Genomic DNA, 19,370 nt, shown 5'->3' with positions numbered 1-19,370 from the left:
TTTTTTTTTTTTTTTTTTTTTTTTTTTTTTTTTTTTTTTTGCTCTCCATTTGCTTGGTAGATCTTCTTCCGTCCCTTTATTTTGAGTCTGTGTGTGTCTTTGCATGTGAGATGGATTTCCTGAATACAGCACACCGATGTGTCTTGACTTTTTATACAGTTTGCCAGTCTGTGTCTTTCAATTGGGGCATGTAGGCTGTTTATGTTTATCGTTAATATTGTTGTATGTGAATCTGATCCTGCCATTTTGTTACTGGTTGGTTGTTTTCCCCATTGGTCAACACAGTTTCCTTATTGCGTTGTTGGTCTTTACTATTTGGTTCATTTTTGCAGTGGCTGGTACTGGTTGTTCCTTTCCATGTTTAGTGCTTCCTTCAGGAGCTCTTGTAGGCAGGTCTGGTGGCAATGAAATCTCTCAGTAATTACTTGTCTATAAAGGATTTTATTTCTCCTTCACTTATGAAGCTTAGTTTGGCCGGATATGAAATTCTGGGTTAAAAGTTCTTCTCTTTAAAGATGTTGAATATTGGCCCCCACTCTCTTCTGGCTTGTAGGGTTTCTGCTGAGAGATCTGCTGGGAGTCTGATGGGCTTCCCTTTGTGGGTGACCCGACCTTTCTCTCTAGCTGCCCTTAGCATTTTTTCCTTCATTTAGACCCTGGTGAATCTGATGATTATGTGCCTTGGGGTTGCTCTTCTTGAGGAATATCTTTGTGGTGTTCTTTTTATTTCCTGTATTTGAATGTTGGCCTGCTTTGCTAGGTTGGAGAAGTTCTCCAGAGTGTTTTCCAGCTTTGATTCATTCTCCCCATCCTCCTCAGGTAGGCCAATCAAGCATATATTAGGTCTTTTCACATAATCCCATATTTCTTGAAGGCTTTGTTCATTTCTTTTCACTCTTTTTTCTCTTTTCGTGCCTTCTTTTTTCATTTCATTGAGTTGATCTTTGATCTCTGATATCCTCTCTTCTGCTTGATCTATTTGGTTATTGAAACTTGTGTATGCTTCACGATGTTCTCATGCTCTGTTTTTCAGCTCCATCAAGTTGTTTATGTTCTTCTCTAGACTGACTGATTATTCTAGTTAGCATTTCATCTAACCTTTTTCCAAGGTTCTTAGTTTCTTTGCATTGAGTTAGAACATGATCTTTTAGCTCAGAGAAGTTTGTTTTTACTTCTGAAGTCTGCTTCTGTCAGTTCATCAAATTCATTCTCCAACCTGTTTTGATCCCTTGCTGGTGAGGCGTTGTGATCTCTCCGCAAAGGAGAAGCATTCTGGAGTTTGGTGATTTCATCCTTTTTGTGCTGGTTTCTTCCCATGTTCGTGGATTTATCTATCTTTGATCTTTGAAGTTTGTGATTTCAGGTGGAATCTCTGAGTAGACGTCCTTTTTGTTAAAGTTGGGGTTATTTCTCCTGTATGAGGCTTTTGTGTTTTTGTTTTTACACAGGGGTCAGTGTGCCACATAAGACTGTCTTTTTGTTGTCTGCCTGTGGAGGCACTGCTGCTGGGCTGCCTCAGTCTTAGCCAGGCTGCTGTTTATTTTTCTCCTGGTTTCTGCATATACAGGTGAGATTAGCCCTGCCTTCCCAATGGCAGGCGTCTTTCCCTCCACCGAGCCCACTCGGCTCAGAGGGAGCTCAGTCTGATGTGTTAACTGCGAAACTCTCCCACAAGAGGGTTTCCACTTGCTGAATCTTGTAGGGGTGGGACCTGTCTTGCTGTATTATCTGACTCCCCACTTTCAACTCTCCCTCCTTCTGCAGGACTGGCAGTTCCTTCCTGCGAGCCTTCTCGGTGTTAGTCAAAGTCTCCAGCCTGGTCTGCACCAACACTTTGTGGTGTTGCCCAGCAGGGACTATCGCCTGGGTCTGCAACTCCTGGCAGTTCTCAGCCAGGCAGCGTTTTCCTGGACTGTGGGCTGCCAAAGTCACAGTAAAGCGCAGTATCCGAAGTGGAGTACCAAGAAGGTGAAGTCCCTCCATCCTCCGTGCCAGATGCACTTCCCAGGTGGGGCAGAGCCTCTCCTTGCCTCGGCTCACCCTCTTTGTGCTGCTTTTGCCGCCTTTTTGGGTTAATCCCACTGGTTCCTTTCAAACCAGTCCCTTTGAAACAAACCCCAGTATCTCGTTCGGAGACGTGGATATCGCCACAGTTCTGAGTCTCACTTGCTGGGAATTGCACTCCAGAGAAGCTCCCTTTCGGCCATCTTGGTGGAATCCCTCACTGATCTTTTTTGACATTTATATAATAGCCATTCTGACTGGTGTGAGATGATATCTCATTGTGGTTTTGATTTACATTTCTCTAATGATCAGTGATGTTGAGCTTTTTATCATAAGATTGTTGGCTGCATGTATGTCTTCTTTTAAAAAGTGCCTGTTCCTGTCCTCTGCCCACTTTTTAATGGTTTTTTTTCTTGTAAATTTAAGTTCCTTATAGATGCTGGATATTAGACCTTTGTTGGATGCCTAGTTTCCAAAATTTTCTCCCATTCCGTAGGTTGTCTGTTTGTTGACAGTTTCTTTTGCTGTGCAGAAGCTCTTCAATTTAAATAGATCCCATTTGCTAATTTTTGCTTTTGTTGCAATTGCTTTTGGCATCTTTGACATAAAATCATTGCCGGTGCCTATGTCCTTATTGGCATTGCCTAGGTTGTCTTCCAGGGTTTTTATAGTTTTGTATTTTACATTTATGTCTTTAATCCATCTTGAGTTCATTTTTGAAGATGGTGTAAGAAAGGAAGCTAGTTTCAATCTTCTGCATGTGGCTAGCCAGTTATCCTAGCACCATTTATTGAATAGGGAATCCTTTCCCCATTGCTTTTGTCAGGTATGTCAAAGATCAGATAGTTGTAGGTATGCAGTCTTATTTCTGGGTTCTCTATTCTGTTCCATTGGTCTATGTACCTGTTTTTGTACCAGTACCATGCTGTTTTGGTTACTGCAGACTTGTAGTATAGTTTGAAGTCATGAAGCATGATGCCTACAGCTTTATTCTTTTTGCTTAGGATTGCCTTAGCTATTTAGGCTCCTTGTTGGTTTCATATTAATTTTAAAATAGTTTTTTTCTAGTTCTGTGAAGAATCTCAATGGTAGTTTAATAGAAATAGCATTATCTATAAATTGCTTTGAGCAGTATGGCCATTTAACAATATCGATTCTTCCTATCCATAAGCATGTAATGTTTTCCCATTTGTTTGCGTCATCTGATTTATTTATGCAGTGGTTTACAGGTGTACTTGTAAAGATCTTTCAACTCCCTGGTTAGCTTTATTCCCTAGGTATTTTATTCTTTTTGTAGCAATTGTGAATGGGATTACATTCCTGATTTGGCTTGTGGCTTGACTGTTGTTGGTGTACAGGAATGCTAGTGATTTTTGCACAGTGACTGTGTAACCTGTGACTTTGCTGAAGTTGTTTATTGACTTAAGAAGCTTTCAGGTAGAGACTATGGGGTTTTCAAGATATAGTACTGTACAAACAGGCATAGTATGACTTCCTCTCTTCGTATTTGGATGCCTTTTATTTCTTTCTCTTGCCTGATTACCCTGGCTAAGACTTCTAATATTGTATTGAGTGTGGCAAGAGAAGGCATCCTTGTCTTGTGCCAGTTTTCAAGGGGAATGCTTCCAGCTTTTGCCCATTCAGTACAAGGTTGGCTGTGAGTTTGTCATGGATGGCGCTTATCATTTTGAGGTATGTTCCTTTAATACCTAGTTTATTTAAAGTTTTTAACATAAAGGAATGCTAAATTTTATCAAGAGCATTTTCTGCATGTATTGAGATAATCATGTAGTTTTTGTCCTTTAGTTCTGTTTATGTGATGAATCAATCACGTTTATTTCTTTGCATATGTTGAACCAATCTTATATCCCAGAGATAAAGCCTACTTGATCGTGGTGGATAGCTTTTTAATGTGGGGTGCTGGATTTGGTTTGCCAGTATTTTGTCGAGGATTTTTGCACTGATGTTCATCAAAAATAATGGCCTGAAGTTTTCCTTGTTGTTGTACCTCTGCCAGGTTTTCGTATAAGGATGATGCTGGCCTCATAAAATGAGTTACAGAAGAGTCCCTCCTCCTCAATTTTTTGAAATAGTTTCAGTAGGAATGGTACCAGCTCTTCTTTCTACATCTGCAGAATTTAGCTGTGAATCTATCTGATCCTGGGCTTTTCTTGGCGGGGGGGAGGTAGAGTAGGCTATTTATTACAGTCTCAATTTCAGGACCTGCTACTTGTCAGTTCACAAATTCAGTTTCTTCCTGGTTCAGTCTTGGGTGGGTGTATGTTGAGGGAACTTAGTTTTATTTTCATTTGGGTAAATTTAAAAATTGGCAATAGAATAATGCTGGACTCATAGAATGAGTTAGAAGTATTCCCTCTACCTCTGTCTTCTAGAAGAGATTGTAGAGAGCTGGTATAATTTATTCTGTAAATGTTTGGTAAAATTCAACAAGGAAACCGTCTGGTCCTGATGCTTTCTATTTTGGAAGGTTATTAATTATTGATTTGGTTTCTTGAAAAGATATACACTTACTCAGTCTATTCTTCCCAATTGTTTTGCAAGTTTGTATCTTTTCTTCCTTCCTCCCCTCTACTCTCTCTGGCATTCCTGAGGAAGAAGAGAACTCTAAAAGTTTGGAAAACTTGTTTGAGGGAATAATCCAGGAAAACTTCCCCGGGCTTACTAGAGATCTAGACATCCAAATACAAGAAGCTCAAAAAACACCTGGGAAATTCACTGCAAAAGATCATCACATAGTTATCAGATTACCTAAAGTCAAGACACATAGACACATAGTTATCAGATTACCTAAAGTCAAGACAAAGGAAACAATCTTTTTTTTTTTAATTTTTTTTTTATTATTATTATACTTTAAGTTCTGGAGTATATGTGCAGAGCGTGCAAGTTTGTTACATAGGTATACATGTGCTTGGTGGTTTGCTGCATCCATCACCCTATCATTTACATTAGGTATTTCTCCTAATGCTATCCCTCGCCTAGCCCCCACCCCCCAATAGGCCCTGGTGTGTGTGATGTTCCCCTCCCTGTGTCCATGTGTTCTCACTGTTCAACACCCACTTATGAATGAGAACATGTGGTGTTTGGTTTTCTGTTCTTGTGTGACAAAGAAACAATCTTAAGAGCTGTGAGACAAACACATCGAGTAACCTGTAAAAGAAAATCTATCAAATTAACAGCAGAAAGCTCAGCAGAAATTCTATTAGACAGAACGAATTGGGCCAAGAATTCTGTAACCAGCAAAACTAAGCTTCATAAATGAAGGAGAAATAAAGTATTTTTCAGACAAACAAATGCTGAGAAAATGTGCTGCTACCAAGCCAGCACTACAAGAAATGCTATAAAGAGTTCCAAATCTTAAAACAAAACATCCAAATATACCCAAACACAACCTTCTTAAAGCATAAACCTCACAGGGCCTATAAAACAATAACACAATTTTTAAAAAAGGCCATGGTATTCAGGCAACAACTACCATGAGAAACAGAGCAATACCTCATATCTCAATACTAATATTGAATGTAAATGGCCTAAATGCTCCATGTACAAGATACAGAATGGCAGAATGAATAAAAATCCACCAAGTATCTGTTGTCTTCAAGAGAACTCACCTAACACATAAGGATTCACAAAAATTTAAGAAAAGGGGATGGAAAAAGATATTCCATGCAAATGAAAACCAAAAGTAAGCAGGAGTAGCTACTCATATATCAGACAAAACAGACAGATCGTATACCTAGAAAACCCTAAAGACTCATTCAAAAAGCTCCTAGATCTGATAAATGAATTCAGTAAAGTTCCAGGATACAAAATCAATGTACATAAATCAGTAGCACTGCAACATACTAACAGTGACTAAGCTGAGAATCAAATCAAGAACTCAACCCCTTTTACAACAGCTGCAAAAAATAAACACATATATACATACATACATAGTTAAGAATATATCTAATCAAGGAGATGAAAGGTCTCTACAAGGAAAACTACCAAACACTGTTGAAAGAAATCATAGATGACACGAACAAATGGAAACACATCCTATCCTGATGGATGGGTAGAATGAGTATTGTGAAAATAACCATACTGCCAAAAGCAATCTATAAATTCAGTGCAATTCCCATCAAAACACCATCAACATTCTTCACATAACTAGAAAAAAGAATCCTAAAATTCATAGGGAATCAAAAAAGAATTCACATAGCCAAAGCAAGACTACACAAAGAGAACAAATCTGGAGGCATCACATTACCCAACTTCAAACTGTACTACAAGGCTATAGTTATCAAAACAGAATAATACTGGTATAAAAATAGGTATGTAGACCAATGGAATCCAGAATAAAGCCAAATACTTACAGCCAACTGATCTTCAATAAAACAAACAAAACAAAGTGGGTAAAGGACATACTAGTCAACAAAGGTGCTGGCATAATTGACAAACAATGTAAAGGAGAATGAAACTGGATCCTTAGATCTCTCACCTTACACAAAGGTCAACTTGAGATGCATCAAATACTTAAATCTAAGACCCAAAACCATAAAAATTCTAGAAGATAACATCAGAAAAACTCTTCTAGACATTAGCTTAGGTAAAGAGTTCATGATCAAATACCCAAAAGTAAATGCAACAAAAACAAAGATAAATAGATGGGATGTAAACTAAAAATTTCTGCACAAAGAAATAATCAGGAGAGTAAACAGACAACCCACAGAGTAGGAGAACATATTCTCAAACTATGCAACCAACAAAGGACTAATATGCAGAATCTACAAGGAAGTCAAACAAATCAGCAAGAAAAAAACAAATAATCCCATCAAAAAGTGGGCTAAGGGCATGAATAGACAATTCTCAAAAGCAGATATACAAATGGCCAACAAACATATGAAAAAATGGTCAACATCACAAATTGTTAGGGAAATGCAAATCAAAACCACAATGCAATACCACCTTACCACTGAAAGAATAACCATAATTTAAAATTTTTTAAAATTTTTTTGGTATGGATGTGGTGAAAAGGGAACACTTTATACTGCTAGTGGAAATGTAAACTAGTATAATCACTATGGAGACTTTTTAAAGAACTAAAACTACCATTTGATCCAGCAATCCCAGTACTGGGTATCCACCCAGAAGAAAATAAGGCATTATATGAAAAAGACAGTTGCACACACATTTATAGCAGCATAATTTGCCATTGCAAAAATATGAAACCAGCCTACAGTCCATTACCAACAAGTGGATAAAGAAAATATGGGGGGGGTGTGCGTGTGTGTGTGTATGTAATTTCTCTTGGGTGTGGGGGGTACATGTAGGGCATGGTTTTGAGATGAAACTATTCTACCTCAGATCATCAGGCACTAGAGTCTCATAAACAGCAGGCAACCTAGATCCCTTGCATTCACAGTTCACAATAGGGTTTGTGCTCCTATAAGAATCTAATACCACTGCTGATCAGACAGGAGGCAGAGCTCAGGTGGTAAATGCTCACTTGCCTGCTGTTCATCTCCTACTGTGTGGCCCAGTTCCTAATAAGTGATGGAGTGACACCTAATAGATGTGCTATTAGGAACTGGTCTGTGGCCCAGGGATTGGGGACCCCTGGGTTATAAGACAGTACTTGCAAGCCTCATGGTAACTTCAAATCAAAAAACATACAACAGATACACAAAAGATAAGAAGAAATTAAATCATACCACCAGAGAAAAATCACATTCACTAATGGTAATATAGGAGGGAAGGAAAAGAAGACCACAAAACTATAGTCCTAAACTATCAATAATAACACTGAACATAAACAGACTAAACTCTCCAATGAGAAGACATAGAGTGGCTGAATAGATTTTAAAAGACCCAATGATTGTTTGCCTACAAGAAACCTAATTCACCTATAAAGACACACAGGTGGAAAATAGAGATGGAAAAAGATATTCCATGACAATGGAAACAATGCAGAGCAAAAGTAGCTGTATTTATATCAGACAAAATAGATTTTGAGACAAAATTATAAGAAGACACAAAGGTTATTATATAATGATAAAGGGGTCAATTCAGCAAGAGGATATAAAATTATAAATATATATGCACCCAGCACTGAAGCACCTACATATATAAAGCAAATATTATTAGAGCTGAAGAAATAGACCCCAAAACAATAATAGCTGTAGGCTGGGCATGGTGGCTCACTCCTGCAATCCCATCACATGGGGAGGATGAGGTGGGCAGATTGCTTGAATCTAAGAGTTTGAGACCATGCTGGGCAACATGGCAAAACCCCATGTCTACAAAAAATACAAAATCTAGTTGGGCATGGTGGTGCACACCTGTAATCTCAGCTACTCAGGAGGCTGAGGTGGGAGGATCACTTGAGCCTGAGAGGTGGAGGTTGCAGTGAACCAAGATCTTGCCACCACACTCCAGCCTTCTGTTTACTTTACGATGACATTGTGACATCATGAGACTCCATCACAAAAAGTAAAAACTAAAAAAACTATAGACCTCAATACCCCACTTTCAGTATCACACAAATATTTCAGACAGAAAATCAACAGAGGCCAGGCATGGTGGCTCATGCTTATAAGCCGAGCATTTTGGGAGGCTGAGGCAGGCAGATCACTTGAGGTCAGGAGTTCGAGGCCAGCCTGGCCAACATGGAGAAACCTCATCTCTACTAAAAATGCAAAATAATTAACCAGGCATGGTGGCACATGCCTGTGCCTGTAATCCCAACTACTCATGAGGCTGAGGCAGGAGAATTGCCTGAACCCAGAAGGAAGAGGTTGCAGTGAGCCAAGATCATGCACTGCATTGCAGCCTGGGTGACAGAGCAAGTCTCTGACTCAAAGAAAAAAAAAATCAAATTTAATCTGTGCTATAGACCAAATGGATCTAACAAAACACTCCTTCCAATGGCTACAGAAAATGCATTCTTTGCCTCTCAGCACATGGATTATTTTCATGGACAGACTATATTGTAGGTCACAACATAAGTCTTAAAACAGTTTAAAAAAAATTTTGAAACACAACATCCCAAAATCTAGGGGATAAGCAAGTGCAGTACTGCGGGAAGCTTATACCTGTAAGTGTAAGAAAAAAGAAGAAAAATGTAAAATAAACCACCTATGATGCATCTTAACCAGAAAAGAGCAAACCAAATCCACATTTAGAAGAAAAGAAATAATAAAGATTGGAGCAGAAATAAATAAACCTGAAATAAGGAAAACAATATAAGTGATCAACAAAACAAAAAGTTGGTGTTTTGAAAAGATAAACAAAATTGATAAATCTTTAGCCAGACTAAAAAAAAGAGAGAGATGACCCAAAGAAATAAAATTAGAGATGCAAAAGAAGACATTACAAATGACACCACAGAAATTCAAAGAATCATTAGTGGCTACTAGGAATATCTATTTATTTTTCAATAAACTGAAAAATCTAGTAGAATTTTTCAATTTATTGAGACATACAACTACCAAGATTGAACCATGAAGAAATCCAAAACCTGAAGAGATCAATAACAAGTAATGAGATTGAAAGCATAATAAAGTCTCCAGGCAAAGAGAAGCCCAGGTCCCAATGGCTTCACTGCTTAATTCTCCCAAACATTTAAAGAACTAACACCAATCCTACTGAAACTATTCTGAAAAACAGAGGTGGGAATACTTCCAAACTCAGTCTATGAGGCTAGTTATTACCCAGGTATGAAAACCAAAGATACATCAAAAAAAGAAAACCAGAGAACATCTCTGATGAATACTGATGGAAAAATCCTCAACAAAATACTACCAAAGCAAATTCAATACATTAAAAAGATCATTCATCATGCCCAAGTGGGATTTATCCCAAGGAAGCAAGGATGATTAAACATATGCAAATAAATGAACATCATACATCATACCAACAGAATGAAAGATAAAACCCATATTATCATTTCAACTGATGCTGAAAATCATTTTACAAAATTCAACATCCCTTCATGATAAAAAACCTCAAAAAACTGGGGATAGAAGAAACTTACTTCAACCATGTATGACAGAACCACATCTAGTATCACACTGAATGGGGAAAAACTGAAAGCCTTTCCTCTAAGATCAAGAACATGACAAGGATGCCCATTTCACCACTATTATTCAACGTAGTACTGGAAGTCTTCACTAGAGCAATCAGACAAGACAACAATCTGAAGATGAAATCAAGAAAGTAACCTCATTTACAATACCTACAAATAAAATTAAATACCTAGGAATTAACCAAAGAAGTGAAAAGAAGTGAAAGACACCTACAATGAAAACTATAAAACACTGATGCAAGAAAATTGAAGACACACAAAAAAGGGAAAGATATTTCATGTTTATAAATTGGAAGACTCAATATTGTTAAAATGACCATACTACCTAAAGGAATCTACAGATTTAATGCAATCCTTATCACAATACTAATGGCATTCCTCATAGAAACAGAAAAGGCAATCCTAAAATTTATATGAAACACAAAGACCCAGAATAGCCAACGAAATCCTAAGCAAAAAGAATAAAAGTAGAAGAATCACATTACGTGACTTTAAATTATACTAAAGAGCTACAGTAACCAAAATGGCATGGTACTGGCATAAACACAGACACAAAGATCAGTGGAACAGAATAGAGAACCCAGACATAAAGTCATACATCTACAGTGAACTTATTTTTGACAAAGGTGCCAAGAAAATACATTGGGGAAAGGACAGTTTCTTCAATAAATGGTGCTGGGAAAATCAAATATCCAAATGCAAAAGAGTGAAACTAGATCCCTATCTCTTGCCAAATACAAGAATCAAACCAAAATTGATGATTAAAGACTTAACTCTAATCCCTCAAGCTATGAAACTACTAAAAGAAAACATTGGAGAAACTCTTCAGGACATTGGAATAGGCAAAAATTTCTTGATATATATATATATATATATATATATATAGTGCCAATATTTTCACCAGTAACAACCTGGAACTCAAATATGAGAATGAGATAATCCCTGGGGCCATAGAGAAATTTAAAAAAAAAGAGAGAGAAGAAGAAGAAAGAAGAAAGAAGAGACGAGGAGCAGGAGGATGAGGAGGAGGAGGAGGAAGGGAGGGAGGGAGGGAGAAAAGAAAACAGCTCTGAACATGGTAAGGGAAGATGGTAAGGGAATCAGACTTCCACATCTGTGATACTCCTCCTCCTCCATGCTGCCTGGCACCAAGAAGAAAATCTCCACCCCAACTCACATTTCTATATTGGAAAAGGTAAGGTTGAGGTGGTCAGCCAGATTCTCCAACATCTTGAGTTCTCAAGCAGGAGACCTGTCCCCACCTTAATCCATGGGAAGCATCGTGACTGCCTAAAGGGAGACATATTCCTGAGGACAGACAGAAACAAAGACAGGAGATGGGACTATCATCACCAACCCTGAAAAATCTGAGTGGCTGCTCAGCAGAGGAAGTATGTTCCTCAGGTCTCCAGGGCACAAACCTCTAGCTAGTCTTAACACACTGCCAACCTAATCCCTTTGGGACCTCTCACCTTCAGAGTGGGCATCACTCTGATCATTTACCAGAGTTGAGGTCAACCCAAGCTTAAGGTACCTCCTAGAGCTGAAGAGGCAGTGACCTAGACATAAAGATTCATTAAGCAAATGTATCCAATAGAAACCAAAACAAGATGGACAGAAAAAAACTAGAATATTCTGTAAATAATTACCCTTCAATGCTAAGACATAAAATATACCCACAAGAAACAACAGCAAACAGGGAACCATAGCCTCCACAAAAGGACAAAACAAAAATCCAGCAACTGATCCTAACAAGAAGGCAATTTGTGAGTTCTCTAACCACTAATTCAAAATAGTAGTTATAAGGAAAGTCCGTGACCTCCAAGATAACACAACTCAAAATTTATCAAAGAAATTTTAAAAAGAAATTAGCCTGGGCACAGTGGCTCAAGCTTGTAATCCCAACACTTTGGGAGGCCAAGGCAGGCAGATCACTTGAGGCCAGGAGTTCAAGACCAGCCAGGCCAACATGGTGAAACCTCATATCTACTAAAATGCCAAACATTAGCCAGGCATGGCAGCACACACCTGTAGTCCAAGCTACTCGGGAGGTTGAGGCAGGAGAATCACTTTTAACCTGAAAGGTGGGTCTGCAGTGAGCCAAGATCACACCACTGCACTCCAGCCTAGGTGACAGAGTGAGACCCTGTCTCAAAAAAAAAAGAAATTTTAAAAAGAAATTGAAACAATCGTTTAAAATCAAACAGAGACTAGGTATCGTATAATTCTGGCCCTTTGGGAAACCAACACAGGAGAACTGCTTGAACCCAGGAGTTGGAGACCAGCCTGGGAAACATAGGAAGACCCTATTTCTACAAAATAACTCAAAAAATTAGCCAGGCATGGTAGCACAAGCCTGTGGTTCCAGGTATTCAGGAGGCTGAAATGGGAGCAGCACTTGATCCTAGGCGATAGAGGCTGAAATGAGCCATGATTGTGCCATTGCCGTCCAGCCTGAGCAATATGGCATCTTTGTTGGCTGAATAGCATAGCAGATTTTATTTCATTCCTCCTGCTTGCTTTAGGTTTATTTTGTTCTTTTTCTAGTTCTTTGAGTTAGGAATCTACATTTGACTTTTCTTGTTTTCTGATATAATTGTTTAGTGCTATAAGTTTGTCTCTGAACACTGGCTTAGCTGTGTCTCATAAATTCTGCTATGTTCTGCTTTTGTTGTCATTCAACTATATGAGTTTTTAAAATATCCTTTGAGATTTCTTCTTTAACCCATGAATTACTTAGTAGTATACTGTTTGTTTCTAGGTATTTGGAGTTTTCTATTATCTTTGTCACTGATTAATAATTTGATTCATCTACGGTCAGAGAACACACCCAGTATGATTTCAATACTTTCAAATTTGTTGAGGTTTGTTTTTCAGCCCTGGAAATGGTCTGTCTTGGTACAAGTTCCATGGGCACTGAAAAAGAATATGTAGTCTGCTGTTGTTTGATAGAGTGTTCTATAAAAGTCAGTTACATTTTGTTGATTGACAGTATTCTGGAGTTCTTTATTGTTGCTGATTTTGTCTGTTATATCAGTTTTTGAGAAGGAGTGTTGAAGTCTCCAACTGCAACTGCCTATTTCTCCTTTCACTTTCTATCAGCTTTTGCTTCATATATTTTACAGCTCTGATGTCTCGTATATATATTTGTAGGATTGCTATGTCTTCTTGGTAGGTTGCCCTTTAGTCATTATCTAATGTCCTCTCTGTCTCTTGTTAACTTTCTTTGGTATGAAGCATACTTTATCTTGTATTAATATGATCACTCCTCTGTTCTTTGATTAATGTTTGCATATGTCGTTTCCATCCTTTTGCTTTATATATATACATATATATCATTATATTATGTTTGAAGTTTCTTATAAATACTATAAAGTTAGGTCATATCTTTAATCCAATATCTCTTTTTTTAAACTGGTATATTTATAATGTGTTAGGTCTTAAGTTTGCATGTTATTTTTTGCATTCTGTTTGTTCTCTTTGTTTCTATTTTCCTGCTTTTTTATGGGTCATTTGAACATTTTTTAGAATTCCATTTTGGTTTATCCACAGTATTTTTTGTTTGTTTGTTTGTTTGAGGTGGTGTCTCACTCTGTTGCCCCAGCTGGAGTGCAATGGCACAATCTCGGCTCACTATAACCTCTGTCTCCCAGGTTCAAGAGATTCTCATGCCTCAGCCTCCCAAGCAGCTGGGACTACAAGCACGCACCACCATACTGGTTAATTTTTGTATTTTTAATAGAGACGGGGTTTCACCATGTTGGTCAGACTGGTCTCAAACTCCTGATCTCAGGTGATCTGCCCACCTTGGCCTTCCAAAGTGCTGGAATTACAGGCATGAGCCACCACACTTGACCTATATAGTATTTTTGAGTGTATAAAAAGCTTTTTCGTGGTTGCTCTAGTTATATTACATATACATAACTTATTGCAGTCTACTGGTGTCATTTTACCATTTCAAGCTAAGCATAAAAACCTTATCTTCCTTTATATCCCTTTACTCTCCCTCATTATGATTGCCTTAAATATTTTCTCTGCATGAACTCAGAACTACATCAGACTGTATTAGAATTTTTGCTTCAACCATAAAAGATGATTTACAAAACTAAAGAGAAAGAAAGTTCATTGTATTTACTTATATTTAACTCTTTCCAGTGTTCTTTCTTTCTTTCTAATGTGACAAGATTCTTGCATTTATTGTTTCCATTTTATTTAGAGAATGCACTTTATTCTTTTAGGGTAGGCTTGTCAGTAACAAATTCTCTCTGTATTTTTTCATCTGAGAATACCTTTATTTTCTCTTAATTCTTGAAAGATATTTTCACAGGATATTGAATTCTGGGTTGATAGTTCTTCCCTCTTAGCACTTAAAAAATGTTGTGTCATGTCCTCTTGATTTAACCCAGTGTTCCCTTAATGAGCAAATACCCAAATATTGATGCTTCAGTGTTCCAAATACAGACGGTTTTTCCATGTATTATCAGAGAAGATATTATTTAGGTACCTTAGAAAATACGTATGAATATTTCAACAGCTACTCAATTTGAGCAATTTCTCCATATTTTCTCAGTCATATTTTAACTACAAAATAGAAATGCCTACATTTTTCCAATGGCAAGTCAACTTAAGAATTCTGCCTGGCAGGCATCAGATAAAGTTGGGAAGCTATCTTGATTACAAAATGCCAAGGCATCTGACCTAGTAAATAGTCACAGACTTACAAAGTGTGTGGTATCTCTTATCACAATGACTTGCAGAGCATCATATTTAAGTTGTTTCTCACAGTGACAATAAATTTGGGCAATCCAGATACATGATCTTCACTGATTTTCCTTGTGAATACCATACAGGCATGTACACACAGAATGACTCAGGCTACACACAAACTAGAATAGTTAACTGGCCCTGAGGAAATCAAATCTTAGTATTATTACCCTGGGCTTCAAATCATCAATATTCCCCTTACCCTTTTCTTTTTTAACTCACAGGAGGCTGCAAAAACAGTACAAAAAGTCTCATGTACCCTTCACCCAGCTTCCCCCAATGGTGACACCTTATATTGTTCTAATTCGATATCAAAACCAGGAAATTAACATTGGTACATTACAGTATACTAAACTATGGGCTCCTTTATACTTTTTATAGATAAGTTATACAACAGTGACATTTCTCGGAAACTCTCTTAGCACTGGGCATTCTACTACCAGTCAAACTACCAATCTAGACTTCTAACACAATTACAAATTAGCATATATAAGCAATATTTATACACATGCAAATATAAGCGCACCCCATATTTTCGTACCACACACATACAACAAGAATTGCATCCATGTCTGTAAAACTTATATGAAAATAATAGTAATCCATCTTCCTCATCCCATAATTTTTCCACTAACTTCTACTCTCCCCTCCTACTGCTACACAAAGACTGTGTAAATAAACCTGTGAGATCAAAGAAATATTTAAAAGTTATCTAATAAAATTCCACCCAGTTCACTCTACAGCATCCCAATGATTAATCTTTCAGCCTTCACTTGAATATCTCAAATGACAGGAAACTCATCAGATCTAAAGGAATCCAGTACGCCTTTGGTCAATATGCTAATTCTCAAAAATTATTTCTTATCATGAGCAAAAAATTGTTTCTCTTGAATTTGTACTAATGTGGTTCTAGTTATATCCTACGATGATATTAACATGCAAGTCTCTCCCCAACTACCTTTTTCACAGAGAAGCCAGACATCCTGGTTTATCTGAGATAATTTCAGTTTCACTTGTTGTTCTGATACAATTAATAGTCCTTTTTACCCTCAAGATTTGAAAAAAACATTATACAATTCCCCTATTCAGGACAGCCCTCAACTATTTAAGGACCACACATGGCTTTTTTTTAATCAAGTTAAGTATCTCCTTGTTTTCTAGCTGTTCTTCATATACGATTTTTGCATACCTATGTTAATGAGGGAGTTTATAATCCCAATTCAAAAACAGAAAGTCATTTACTTCTCTTTGAAAACTAGATCAACATACAGCATCCCTCTGGGTAAACACTTGATGAGCAGTCACCTCATACAATGGTACCAGGTAGCAGTCTCATATTATACCAGTAGGTGTCACTCTGTATATATTTAATATTAAACTTAAATTTCAATTCATTTATTCAACAATTATTTATTGAGCACCCATTATGTGCCAAGCATGATTCTAGGTACTGAGAACATAATGGTGAACAAAAAAAGACACAATCTTGTTTTCATAGAGCTTACAGTCTAGATATTAATGAACAAATCTGCTTTATTTTTTTCCTACATAAAAAAATTATGAAATCCTAATCCTAATGCAGTTCAATTCAGAACTGTATTTTCCTAAGTTAATAGATAACATTCAAAATAACTCATAAAAAAACAAATACTATAATGAAACAGAATTAAAGAAACTGTGTTCTGTAGGACTAGATCAATATATCCTGTGTTGGCCTTTTAAATTTATTCAACATTTCTATTTCATACTTCAAGTTTCTAAAACCAAAATTGTAGGTCGTCCTCAGTACAATGGAAAGTAACTTACCTTTAAAAACAGTTCAGCTTTCAAAAAATATACCTACTTATGTTTTTTTCTTTTCTTTTTTTTTTTTTTTTGAGACAGTCTGGCTCTGTTGCCTAGGATCATTGCAACCTCCACCTCCCAGGTTCAAGAAATTCTCCCGCCTCCTGAGTAGCTGGGATTACAGGTGCCCACTGCCACACCTGGCTAATTTTCATATTTTTAGTAGAGATGGGGTTTCACTATGTTGGCTAGGCTGGTCTCTAACTCCTGACCTCAGGTGATCTGCCCACCTCAGTCTCCCAAAGTGCTGGGATTACAGGAAAGAGCCACAGCTCCCACACTATACCTACTTATGTTTTTACAGGAATATGTTATAAATTTTAAAAGAATTATTAATTCCCAAAGCTTCTTAATGTCCAAAATACATATTTCCTATCTCTACTAAGAAAAGTTAGGCAAAGCACCACGGCTCACACCTGTAATCCTAGCACTTTGATTTGGGAGACCGAGACTGGCAGATCATCTGAAGGCAGGAATTCGAAACCAGCCTGGCCAACATGGTACAACCCTGTCTCTACTAAAAATACAAAAAAAAAAAAAAAAAAAAAAATAGCCGAGTGTGGTGGTGCATGCCTTTAAGTCTCAGCTACTTGGGAGGCTGACATAGGAGAATCACTTGAATCCGGGAGGTGGAGGCTGCAGTGAGATTGTGCCACTGCACTCCAGCCTGGGTGACAGAGCAAGATTCTGTCTCAAAAAAAAAAAAAAAAAGAAAGAAAAAGAAAAGTTAAGTGTCACTTTCTAAACACCAAACATATTTCCCAACTAAACAGAGTAAGTAAAGACAGTACCAAATCATGCCTCTGCAGAACTTAGCAACTCTTCCACTGTCAAAAGTCCTTCTATTTTCTTTCTTTTCTTTTTTTTTTTTTTTTTTTTTTTGGCTTTTTGAGATGGAGTCTCAGTCTGTCATCCAGTCTGGAGTGCAGTGGGGAAATCTCAGCTCACTGCAACCTCTGCCTCCCAGGTTCAAATGATTCTCCTGCCTCAGCCTCCCGAGAACCTGGGATTACAGATATGTGCCACCAGGCCCAGCTAATTTTTTGTATTTTTGGTAGAGACGGGGTTTCACCGTGTTGCCCAAGTTGGTCTTGAACTCTTGGCCTCAAGAGATCCACCCACCTCGGCCTCCAGAGAGCTGGGATTACAGGCATGAGCCACTGCACCCAGCTTTTTTCTTTTTTTTGAAGACCTGATTTCTGTTCTTATTTTTATTTGTTTTATTTTTTGAGATACAGTCTCACTCTGCTACCTAGACTGGAGTACAGTGGTGTGATCACGGCTCACTGCAGCCTCAACTCCCCAGGCTCAGGAGATCTTTTCACCTTAGCCACCCGAGTAGCTGGGACTACACGCCCAGCTAATTTTTCTATTTTTTGTAGAGGCAGATTCTCACCATGTTGCCCAGGATAGTCTCAAATTCCTGGGCTCAAGTGATTTGCCTGCCTTGGTCTCCCAAAGCGCTGGGATTTCAGTTATAAACTACCACATCTGGCAAAAGTCCTTATTTAAACAAACCTGTAAGACTCATAGTGATTACTAGGACTTCAAGGTAACTTACTTACAGCATAGCACTGAAAGACCATACTTTGTCAAAGAAATAGATCTAAGGGAGAGGGCAGACACTGTACATCAAGAAGGTATACCTGCCTGCAAAAGAAATCTGAGAATGTAGGAACTACTCGATTACTATATTGTCTTCAGCTACTCTCAAATCGAATGTTTTCCAAACTGGAAAAGCCACAGAAAACACAGTTATGGAAATATTTTAGGCTCGTAAAAAAAGGAAAATCCTACTGCTTAGAAATTTTTAAGTGCAAAATTCAGTAATATAAATTAATTTGAGAAAAATGATCCTTGCCAGAACTAAGACACCGACAGCTTTATGTAACATCCAACTTCATTTTCCCTCTGGAATACTTCAAACTATTAGTTACTGTCTAAATTGCTAGAGAATACTACATGTTGTTCAATTTTAGGATGTAATCACACACATACTTTACAAATACTCAATGAATATTAAGTTAAAAATGAACATTAAGGTGCTTCATAAAAAACGGTTAATGGTGAAAAATATCTAACTTATCTCTTAATATTAAATAAAACATTTTCTTTTACTTTGAATGGTAAAGTGGTAGTTGAGCAACTATATTGAAAACATGGTTTGTTGTCTGTGGCTTTTAAATTACACTTGTAAACCATCTGATAAGACCAGTACTGTTAATATTTGGCATATTGAGATGTCACCAAATTTGCACATACACAATGGCAGATTCTCTGTGAGGTCAGTATTTTTATCCCAAATATTAAAATGTATGTGTGTGTGAAGTGAGGGGTTAGTGTACTAGAAAAAGCACAGCTTTTGAGTCACAAAAATTAATGTTCAAATCCCAGCACCTCCCTAAACTAGCTAGGTGACTTTGGGCCAAGTTATTTAATCTGCTCTAAACAAAACTTTTCCACCAAGATGCAAATAAAATTCTAAGAAAGATTAAGTTGTTCTATATAAAATGCCTAATATAGGGTCTTACACACAGTAGGTGCTCAATAAATGGTAGTTATAGAGAGATTCAACTTTTATTTTGGACCATTAAAATGACTGTATTAATTAATGTTAAACAACTACTGCCTCATAATTAACAAAAAGTACATCTTTACCCTGCTGTAACACTTT

At 37.4% G+C, this 19,370-nt stretch overlaps 1 protein-coding gene across 15 annotated transcripts in view; it reads right to left on the bottom strand.

Moving 5' to 3' along the window:
• RPS6KC1 (ribosomal protein S6 kinase C1) overlaps nt 1-19,370 on the bottom strand; it is a 206,938-nt gene that overhangs the window by 74,023 nt on the left and 113,545 nt on the right. The gene's annotated exons all lie outside the window — the stretch shown is intronic.

This window comes from Sapajus apella, unplaced genomic scaffold (genome assembly GCF_009761245.1).
Source record: "Sapajus apella isolate SASKATOON/1434 unplaced genomic scaffold, GSC_monkey_1.0 scaffold22, whole genome shotgun sequence".
NCBI lineage: Eukaryota > Metazoa > Chordata > Mammalia > Primates > Cebidae > Sapajus > Sapajus apella.
Note: the sequence above shows the minus strand (reverse complement) of the source record. Positions and strands in the feature narration are given on the sequence as shown.